We start from the raw sequence: 12,116 nt of genomic DNA, 5'->3' as shown, positions 1-12,116 counted from the left end.
AATATTGGTGTTCGAAGTTGACTTTTTCTTGATTATAATTCGCTATTACATGGTTATTTTTTCAATTCTGTGTTTAATTGCTTAATTGTCTGGCCAATGGTCAAGTTCTATCAATTATCTGAATTATGCTTGGGAACGCTACGTTTAGATTAGAGAAGAATTGAAGAGGGCATGATCTTAACTCTACCGCGGGGGCGCATTTATGGCTAGGATAGGAATATACCTAATCATCATGCTTAATTTAATATTGTGATCTTAATGCATTCTTGATATATTTATTCCATAGGAATATAGGCGTTAATCTATTTTGAATAGGTGAGTAGTAATTCGGGAGAATACTACGAGAGCACTTACTCGATTAATTAGCAACCATAAGCAAATTGCATGAAAGGGAAAGTTAGCTAGGACACAATACGATTAGTGAATCGATCATAACCCTGGAATGTTCATCTCTACAGAATTCTCAACACCATTTTCTGCAAACTAAATTAGTTAATTGTTACATTCATTGCTTAGTTATATTCACACAATTCAACTTTGATTGACTTGACTGAATAAAAATTTGAGTGAAATTAATAGGTAGTTAAACAAAAGTCTTTATTAGTTCAACACTCTACTCATCATTATATTACTTGTTGACCACGTATACTTGCGTGAGCAATTGGAAGCAACAATATTCCTCAATATTATTTTAGCCAAACCAATTAATCCAAAATAAGTGTTACTTTAAGATCCTAAAAAAAGGTATAAGCAGAGAAACTCCTAAATATTAATGAGTGATATTTTGGTTATTTTATCACACAGTAAGTAATTCACTTTTTAGTATTAATTAACGATGAAAATAACCATATAAATTTTTTATTTATTAAAAATATAACAAATACTCTTAGGTTCTTTACTTTAAGGATAAGTTTGGAAAAAGAAGTTAATTACTTCTTAATATCTGAAAAAATCAAATATTGTGAACTACAAAAAAAGTCAAAAAATTAATTAAAGTGGACCGGAGGGAGTAATATGTGATTATGGGTTAAGCTGCATTAATTGGTTCAAAATCTTTGCACTTTCAATATATATAAGTTAAAACTTAAAACCTGTTTACATTGTATATATAAATTAAATCTTTTTCATTTACATAAAAAATGGAAAAGAAAAAAAGAGGGCCGGCATACCGGAAAAAGAAAAAAAGACAATTGTCGCTCTTTGCCACGTCGTAGTATCCGTCAACCGTCTAGTTTATATCAAATCTAACTGAGATCCACAACTAAATAAACAAATACTAATACCTAAAGTTAACAATGAATATAAAATGGATAGGAAATTAGAGAGGTTGGGATTGAAGTAAGGGAAAGAAAACGGGACAGTTTGACAATGGGACAAAAGAGCTGACCTTTGCAATATATATATATATATATATATATATATAGGGAAAGAAAACAAGGCTTGGAGCTAAACAAATTTAACCTCTTACCTATAGAGAGCAAAAGTCTATTCTCAAGAAAATGGTAAGTGATAATTAATTACCTTATATTATATGTGTAAGAATCTCTCTCTATATATACAGATTAATCCATATTTTTTTACAATCGAGTTTAAATTCTATTAGTAAGGTCAATTAAACACAATTGCATGTAACTCTAACCGATAAATATTGATTGATAACCCAACATAAATGATAAATGCAACAGGTTAAAATTATATTAACGGATTAATTTTTGCGTATAACTTATATCCAAAAACTTACATGGTTAAAAATTATGATGTAGATATCATTAGAAAACTCTCGATGAGATCTACCAAAGTGCTAAGATTTCATGCAAAAATAGGCAAATGAGCTCGTTTGGCCATGAATTTTTTTTTATTTTTTTTCGAAATCAGTGTTTGACCATAAAATTTTTAATTTTCACTTGAAGATGAATTTTGAAATTTTTCGAAAAACTCCTAAGCTAGCGTTTGACCATAGATTCCCAGATTTGTTTTGAAAAATCTGTTTTGGGTGAAGTTTGACTTGAAGATGAAAATGTGCTTGGACATACGTTTTCAAAACATATTTCCCAAATTTATTTTGGAAAAACATGTGTATTATTAGGGATTTGGCCCAAAACCAGATATTGAGTTGGTTTTGGGATTTGGGATTTGGGATTTTGCCAAAATATAGGCAAAATCTATGGCCAAACATGTGTTTGTCAAATAAAATCCAAATTTATTTTGGCAAAATCTATGGCCAAACATGTATTTGTGTATTTTAAAATTTCACTTAGATCACTCACAAAAATTCAAAAATAACCCAAAATTATATTCATGTCCAAACACAACTCTAATTTTGAAATACTATTTTTACTTGAAAAAATAAATTCACCTTTTTTTGAAATTTTATAATTCTTATGTCCAAACGCCCACTTAGACATAAAATAATGCAACAAAGTTTAAAATTCATTTATCAATCTTATAGCTGTGATGACAATTAAGTAATTGTGCTACAAACTTGTTAGGAGATTTAAAAGTTTCTCTTTGTGGAAGTGAATTTCATTCAACGTTGGCTTGAATTGTTACCCGTAGGTATATAAATTCTCATAAAACGAATGAATTCGTTGGTTTCCACAACCTATAATAATTATCCTCTAAAAGCACAGTGTATTTTTTTTCTTTCAATACTTTAGTGTGTCGTATTTCAATACTTTAAATACACCCCTGTTGGTCCTAGTGATTTTTGTATTACTCGTACTTATGTATTTTAATTTGGTCTCCTTCACTTGTCTTTTCCACCTATCCATCTCCTTAATTCCATGAAATTCCTTTTGGTAGCTATCATTGTCTATATCACTTAACTATTTTCATCATGAATATTCGGTATGTTAATATCATTGACATGTTAATATCATTGTTTAATAATGTGGTTGGATCAAGCTTGACAGACTTGTAAGAAGTGACTAATTACAATGTCGAATCATGTCGTACACATAATTTTACATTAGTGGTGTTGGCCTATTGTTGCAATCCGTTCCATAATAAATTTTTACATTTGGTGCTATGGTATTGTTTACCCGTAAAACGGTACGGTTGAATTTATGTGTGGTTTCTAGACAAGTGAACTAATTTGATCGTGAAATAATGTAATAATTGAAGAAATGTACAATACTTAGCCTTAAAATATAGACAAAACAACAGAGATAACAATTTCGGGAACAAAGTTTCTGGGCACGATAATGATGAGATAAAAAAGCAAGAAAGTAAGATTGTATTAAGCTTTGTATAGAATGTAGTATAAGTTTTTCCAGAAAATTTGTGTCCTCTACAATAATAACTGAACTCACTATTTATAGCTATGTCTAGGGAAAGAGGTCCTAGGATCGTGCCCTCCTTTAATGTCAATTATGAGGGTCATTGATGAAGATGTAACGGTGGACATAAATGCCAAATTCTCTGTAACAGACCGTCGCTCTTAATGCTGCAGAATATTCCCATATTAAATGCTACAGGGCGCAGAGTATTTAACACACCTTTATGAAAGTTATCCTTTCCGGTGACAAATAGAATGGCTGCGTTCGGTCTTCGGTCATTCCTGTCTTGGGTTCCATGTGTCCTCCCTTTAGACAACCACGTGTCATATCATATTTCACCCTATATAGATAGCCCCCCTGCTTTTCGGTGACATAACTTTGTGTTACCGGGAAGTTGGTAGAAACACCTTTTTGGCGGAAATTACTATAACTCCCTCTGAAGGTTCCTGACAGTTGATTAGACACATGTCTCTCCGCATTTAATGCCCCGAACACGCGTTATCCCATGATTCATCACAACTTTTGCCGATTATCGAGGTAATCATGACCATGAATTTAGCTGCCAAAATTTTACTTATACGCCACATTCTTTTCCTTCGCGTTTCATAATTTCTCGAGCTCCTGATTTGCATCTTTGTTTTCCATTCTTTCTCTAGTTCTCTTCAAACATAAAACCTTTTCCTTCTTCTTTTTCAATGGCTTTTTCCTCTAAGCATGATGGTTCTATAAAGAACGAGAACAAAACCGAGGACTCTGTTCCTCCAACGGTGGGTCCCATCATCCCAAGAAAACTCGGTACCACAAAGGACCTTGAAGATAAATTCCTTACTGCTAACCCTCGTACATGGGCTGTTAGTAGGTACCCTTCTTCCATTTGTCCTTTCAGTATTCCTGCTGTGAAGGAAGACGGTCGCTGCCATGAGTTGGATATCATCACTCCTGGTCTATCGGAGCGAGTGACCCTTCCCAAGGAAGGTTTTACATACTTTTATACGTATCCTTTTACTTTGGGTGCAGTTTCTTTGAGTGTAGAGCTCGATTCCGTGATTGCGGAATTTTGCCTTCGCTACCAAGTGTGTTTGGCACAGGTAAGTCCTTTAGTTAGAGGGCGGTCGCCTGTCTTCGACGCTTGTGCCAGAAAATTGGCGAGGAGCTAACCTTAGCTCATATGATGAATCTCTATTCCCCCAAAATCTTCCGCGGGGGAATGATAAACCTCTGCAAGCGTGGCCATCATGCTTTGCTGTCTAGCATAGATAATGACAACGACCATGGGTGGATGGAACGGTTCATTGTAGTTGCCACTAATGACATCATTCCGACAACAGCTTCATCCTTTCCGGCCGCTTGGAACCGCACTCGTAAGTTCTTTGTTTTGTATTTCTTTTTACTAGATATTCATTTGTGGTCGTATCAACTCTTCACCCTTCGCTAGTTTCAGCAACTCGATGGATCCCACCAGTGGTGGAAGGTTTGGACAAGTAGGTTCAGAAGATCCTGGACGTCACAACGTTCGAAACTCGTTTGTGGAAAGAACTGGCCCTTAAATACGGGTGGAAGGCCAAAAATCATGGTAATTTTAATTTACCTTGCTTTCATTTTTTGTATATGAAGCACTTGGTTGAACCATTCTGACTTGTTCATGAAATTAGGTCTACCTGCGGGCTCTATTATTGTCCCCGGGGAGGACGTTTTGGCTGATCCTGCTAATGCAGCGAAGCTACTTCAGGAAGCACTTACTCGAACAGGTATCTCCGGGCCTGTTTCGGGTGCAAACAATTCTTTACGGAGTCGCCGACTGGAGGATAAGCAAACAAAGAGAAGACATTCCTCCGAGGCCGGGGAAAAGAATAAGAGGGCAAAGACTGATGCCCCCGAGTTATCGGCGATGGCGACTGGTCCTCTTTCCGGGCCAGTCATAGACACCGTGATGATTGATGATGACGAAGAAGCTAGTGATGCGGGAGCTTGTCTTCATAGATGGCAACGATCCTCATCATCTTAACAAGATGCTCGACCTGTTGGGATAGTTACACCAATTGAAGATGATGTCTCGACACTTTGGGGAGAATCTGATTTGGTAGAAACTGTCAACTCCCATTTTCGGGTTCCAATTGCTGTAACCGGTGCTGCGGGGCTGAGTACTGGGTCCTTGCCATCTTTGGTTGGTGAGCATTCAACAGCCAACACTGCATTTGATACAGCTGCTTCTCATTCTTCAACTCTATCAGCTTCATCTCCACCTTCACCAATACCAGAACTGCTACATCACTTCCATCTTCATCCATTCTTCCACCAGCAGTTGCTACATCATATCCATCAGCCGCACCTGACCATGAAGAAGGTGTTCCTCTTCCACAGTCCCCAGTTCATGGGAATTTGGGGAAAAATTATGCTACCCCCTCTGAAGATCCACAAAGGAGGAGGAACGTTACTCTTTCGGTCTCTACCGGATGCAACTTGCTATCCCGGCCGGTGGAGCTTGCTAATTATCTAAAGCCTTTGTCTTGAGAAAAAGACTGGAAAAATATTCAGACACTCTCGGGAGAGTGCTTGTTGAACAATGCTATGCATAACACCGCAACGGTATGTCCTTTTCTTCCTTCATTACTTCTTCTACTTTTGTATGAATGTATTCTAAGTTTTACTTCTTCTTGTCTTGTAGGCCAATTTTCTTGTGTCACGACCCCAAATTCCTTCCGTAGGATGTCGTGATGGCACCTAGTCTCTAAGACTAGGTAAGCCTATCAATGCGGAATAATAATAAATATCTGAAATAATTAAACTATAATTCAAACAATTTCAACTTCCAAAACCCGGTAGAAATAAGTCACAAGCTTCTAAGAATTTATTCTCTATGTCTCTATACATGAGAGTCTAAAGCAAATAAGGAAGACAACATAGTAAGATAGAAGGGGACTCCGGAGTCTGCGGACGCTGACAGATATACCTCGAAGTCTCCTCGTACAACTAGTTTACTGATGCATGGTCTGATAAGATGTACCTGGATCTGCACAAAAAGATGTGCAGAAGCGTAGTATGAGTATACCACAGCGGTACCCAGTAAGTGCTAAGCCTAACCTCGGTAGAGTAGTGACGAGGTCAGGTCAGGCCCTACTCGAGAATAAATAATGGCATGGTAAAATGTTTAAACAATATTATAAGATAAAATGATAATTAAAATGAATTAAGTAGTATGTCACATTTAATTACATCAAATAATGGCAAATAAATACCTCGTGGAAACAAAAACAGAATTCTTTTCAACTTTAAGAAAATCACAACAATAATCAAAGGCAACTGCGGCCATAAATCAATATCAACAAGGGCACTCCCGAGGTACCGCCTCGTAGTTCCAAATCATAAACAAATTCACAATATCTCATTTTCTTATACAACCGCAGGAGCCTTCACAATTTATTTAAAGAAAATATTTTTCCCGAAATAGCATCCCGCGTTTTAGCCACCCTTATCACACCGCATGACTTCTAGTAGTCACCCCTACTAGCCACGCGTATCAAGCCACCCTTATCTCACTGCATGCGTTTCAACACCCAGACCTTATACCACCGCATGCGTATCAATATCACAATATATCATAATTTACACCTCAAGTGCCCAATATTTCAATTTTTCCACAAAAAGATCAACAACAATATTTTTCAATAATAAAAAGCTCACGGCTCATGCCAAAATAATCCAAAAAAAAAAAATCTTACGAAAATATTCAAGAATAAATAATTCAGGAAAAATAATACTTCAAATTTTTAATACGTTACTTCAATATCAAAATAAAAAAATGTCAAATACTTCATATTAATAATATTTAATTTAAAAAAAATCAACCTTCAAATAATGCACAGTATAAAAAAAACCAAGTTTCAATTAAACAGGTAAAACAATTAGCAGAAAAAAGGCAAACAAATTTAAGATATATATCACAGATCAATGATGAAGAATATAACAAGATAAAATAATTTAATAAATGCGCAACAATGATCTACACAATTTAAAAATATAATCTTTCACATTTAGCCCGTGTACACACTCGTCACCTCGTGTACATGACTTTCAACACATTTCAATAATCACATTAATATCAATTCTAGGGGAAATTTCCCCCACACAAGGTTAGACAAGTCACTTACCTCGACTTGCTCAAATTTAACCAAGTATTATGCCTTTTCCTCGATTTTTCCGACTCCGATCGACTCGTATCTAGTCATAATTAATTCGATACAGTCAACAAAAATTATAGTAATCAATTTCATAAGAAAATATTATATTTTTAAATAAAATCCGAAATTAGCTCAAAATTTGCCCGTGGGGCCCACATCTCGGAATCCGGCGAAACTTACAAAATCCAACAACCCATTCAATTACGAGTCCAACCATACCAGTTTCATTCCAATCGGACTCCGGATCGACACCGAAATCTCAAAAATTCATTTCTATGAGATTTCTAAAATTTTCCAAATTTCAATCTCAAAACACTAATTAAATGGTGAAAACAATGATATATTTGTGTATATAGACCAAATTCGAGTTGGAATCACTTACCCCAAATGTCTTTCCTTGAAAATCTGTCAAAAGTCGCCTCTGTTCAAGCTCAAGTTTGTCAAAAATGGCAAATGAGTTGAATGCCTTTGTTTGTTTTTTTATAAATTACAGATTTGTCCAGTTCAATCTTAGGAGCTCGATCTGTCCAGTTCGATCTTGGGAACTCGATCTGTCCAGTTCGATCTTGGGAGCTCGATATCGGGAGCTCGATTTTGGCAGGGACCTCGATTTTGGCATGCAACCCGATTTTGTCAGCATTTCTAGCAGAAAAATTGCAGCAGCTTTTGCAGCAGCTAAGTCCCACTTTTGATCCGTTAACCATCCGAAACTCACCCGAGGCCCTCGGGACCTCAACCCAATACACCAACAAGTCCTAAAATATCATACGAACTTATTTGAAACCTCAAATCACATCAAACAACGCTTAAAATCACGAATCATGCTCCAATTCAATCTTAATGAAACTTAGAATTTCCAACTTCTACATTCGATGTCGAAACCTATCAAATCAAGTCCGATTGACCTCAAATTTTGCACCCAAGTCATAAATGACATAACGGAGCTGTGAAAATTTTCAAAACTGGATTCCGACCCCGATATCAAAAAGTCAACCCCCCGGTCAAACTTCCTAAAAATTCAACTTTTGGCATTTCAAGCCTAATTCTACTACGGACTTCCAAATAAAATTCTGATCACACTCCTAAGTCCAAAATCACCATACGGAGCTGTTGAAATCATCAAAATTCTATTCCGGGGTAGTTTGCATATAATTTGACATCCGGTCACTATTTGAACTTAAACTTTTAATTTTTTATCAAAAATTCCATATCTCGGGCTAGGGACCTCGGAATTTGATTCTGGACATACGCCCAAGTCCCAATTCACGATACGGACCTTCCGGAACTGTCAAAACACTGATCCGAGTCCGTTTGCTCAAAATATTGACCAAAGTCAACTCAGTTGTGTTTTAAACATCTAATTCACATTTTAACCAATTTTTCACCTGAAAACTTTCCGGAAAATTTTTACGGACTGCACACGCAAGTCGAGTAATGGTAAATAGTGCTTAGATCACAAAATTAATAATTAAATTTAAAGATGACATTTTGGGTCATCACATTCTCCACCTCTAAAACAAACTTTCGTCCTCGAACGGAGTTAGAAAAAGTACCTGAGCTGGTGAATAAGTGTGGATAACAGCTGCGCATATCATGCTCGGTCTCCCAAGTCGCCTCCTCGACCGGATGACCCCTCCACTGAACCTTCACGGAAGCAATGTTCTTTGACCTCAGCTTTCGAACCTGCCTATCTAAAATAGCCACTGGTTCCTCAACATAAGATAGATCCTTGTCCAACTGAACCGAACTGAAGTCTAACACATGAGACGGATCCCCGTGATATTTTCGAAGCATAGAAACATGGAATACCGGATGAACTGCAGAGAGACTAGGTGGTAGCGCAAGTCTGTAAGCCACCTCTCCAACTCTTTCAAGAATCTCAAAAGGCCCAATATTCCTAGGGCTCAACTTTCCCTTCTTCCCGAACCTCATCACACCCTTCATAGGCGAAACTCGGAGCAATACCCGCTCACCAACCATGAATACAACATCATGAACCTTCCGATCCGCATAACTCTTCTGTCTAGATTGGATTGTACAAAGTCGATCCTGAATCAACTTAACCTTTTCCAAGGCATCCTGAACCAAGTCTGTACCCAAAAGTCTAGCCTCACCTGGTTCAAACCAACCCACTGGAGACCGGCACCGCCTACCATACAAAGCCTTATACGGAGCCATCTGAATGCTTGACTGGTAACTGTTGTTGTAAGCAAACTCCGCAAGTGGTAAGAACTAATCCCAAGCACCCCCAAAATCTATCACACACGCACGAAGCATATCCTCCAGTATCTGAATAGTGTGTTCGGACTGCCCGTCCGTTTGAGGGAGAAATTTTGTACTCAACTCTACCCGAGTACCCAACTCACGCTGTAATGCCCTCCAAAATCGTGAGGTAAACTGTGTACCCCGGTCAGAGATGATAGATACTGGTACACCGTGAAGTCTGACAATCTCGCGAATATATACCTGAGCCAGCTGTTCTGAAGAGTAAGTAGTAATCACAGGAATGAAATGAGCTGATTTTGCCAGCCTATCCACAATCACCCAAACTGCATCAAACTTCCGCTGAGTCCGTGGGAGCCTAACAACGAAATCCATAGTGATCTGCTCCCATTTCCATTATGGAATCTCTAACTTCTGAAACAATCCACCCGGTCGCTGATGCTCATATTTCACTTGTTGACAATTTAGACACCGAGCTACATACTCCACTATGTCTTTATTCATCCGCCTCTACCAATAGTGCTGTCTCAAATCCTGATACACTTTTGCAGCACCCGGATGAATGGAGTACCGCGAACTGTGACCCTCCTGGAGAATCAACTCACGCAAGCCATCCACATTAGGCACACATAGCCTGCCCTGCATCCATAATACATCGTCATCTCCAATAGTGACTTCCTTGGCATCACCGTGCTGGACTGTATCCTTAAGGACAAATAGTCATCATACTGGCGTTCCCTGATACGATCATAAAGAGAAGATTGAGAAACCATGCAAGCCAAAACTCGACTCGGCTCGGAAACATCCAATCTAACAAACTGGTTGGCCAAGGCCTGAACATCCAAGGCCAAAGGCCTCTCTGCTGCCGGTAAATATGCTAAGCTGCCCAAACTTTCTACCTTACGACTCAAGGCATCGGCCACTACATTGGCCTTCCCAGGATGATAGAGAATGGTGATATCATAATCCTTAAGCAACTTCAACCACCTCTACTGCCGCAAATTAAGATCATTCTATTTAAATATATGCTATAAACTTCGGTGATCGGTGTAGACCTCACAATGGACACCGTACTAATAATGCTGCCAAATCTTCAAGGCATGAACAATAGCTGCTAACTCAAGGTCATGGACCGGATAATTCTTCTCATGTACCTTTAACTCTCGGGACGCGTAGGCAATCACCCTATCGTCTTACATCAACACTGCGCCGAGTCCAATACGCGACACATCATAATACACAGTATAAGACCCTGAACCTGTAGGTAATACCAACATTGGGGCTGTAGTCAAAGTTGTCTTGAGCTTTTGGAAGCTCTCCTCACATTCCTCGGTCCATCTGAATGGAGCACCCTTCTGGGTCAATCTGGTCTTAATAGTTGTTCATAATCAATTACAAAATCGTCAATTAACTTCATGTTAACAAAAATCTCATTTCAAACTTTCACAATACTGATAACGAGACACGAGGCATGAAGACCTAAAAGTTATTTACCCGAATTAATGAGTCACATTTAACGTCACTTGGGCAGGAACCTATCTCGTAGGCTAAAACTCAATAATTACAATACAAAATTGGCAAGTATGCACAGAGGATTTCATATAAGTATTTTAAAATAAGCCTAACATGCATGACTCCCTATTAGTACTATAGTACAAATTAGATCTCACAAGGGAGAACTTAAACATAAGAATTTCCCTCACAAGGATCTCGTCCGTATATAACTTCCACCGCAGCTTGTAGCCCGGTTTAAACATATCAGTTTATTTTAAAAATGCGAGGATCTCGTCCTCAGTTCTGAATCACAAGTAATATGCACATCGTGCCAATCGAAACTTTTCATTTGCTAATTCTAAATAATTTCCGTTAAACAAAATCACAGCACATAATGAACCCCACACCGGTAGGGCATATAATTCACAATTTGCAATTAATTATTCAGAATTTATATCAAAACTTACCGAAATGAGTAACAGAAAGACACATTTAGCCTCACAGCTCTTATTAGTGACCAACACGAAATGATAGGCGTAGTTATCTCCATAAAATCTCCCAACAGGAGTAAACACATAAGTAGATTATAGAATTACGAAGCTCACTCATAAGTGGAGCACCATAGAAGGACTCATTCCGATACTGAGAACCGAATCAAGTTGAGGAAATTATTCCTTTATATTATATCAAGGTCGTATCTGTAACGACACCAACTGATGTAGCCACCTCTGCCATACCATAAAAATATATCAACGACTGGGTCTCCACCTCTAGGACGCCTTCTACCCGCCTGTCCTCCACCCCTAACTGGTCGTATGGGTGGTGTAGTAACTGCAATGGGGCACGTAGCCTGAGTGATTTGATGAAATATGCCTCTCCTAAGTTTGGGGCAATTTTCTCATGATGTGCCTAATATCACCGTATTCATAACAAACCCTTCGCG

Source organism: Nicotiana tabacum, chromosome 9 (assembly GCF_000715075.1).
Source record: "Nicotiana tabacum cultivar K326 chromosome 9, ASM71507v2, whole genome shotgun sequence".
Classification (NCBI taxonomy): Eukaryota; Viridiplantae; Streptophyta; class Magnoliopsida; order Solanales; family Solanaceae; genus Nicotiana; species Nicotiana tabacum.
Note: the sequence above shows the minus strand (reverse complement) of the source record.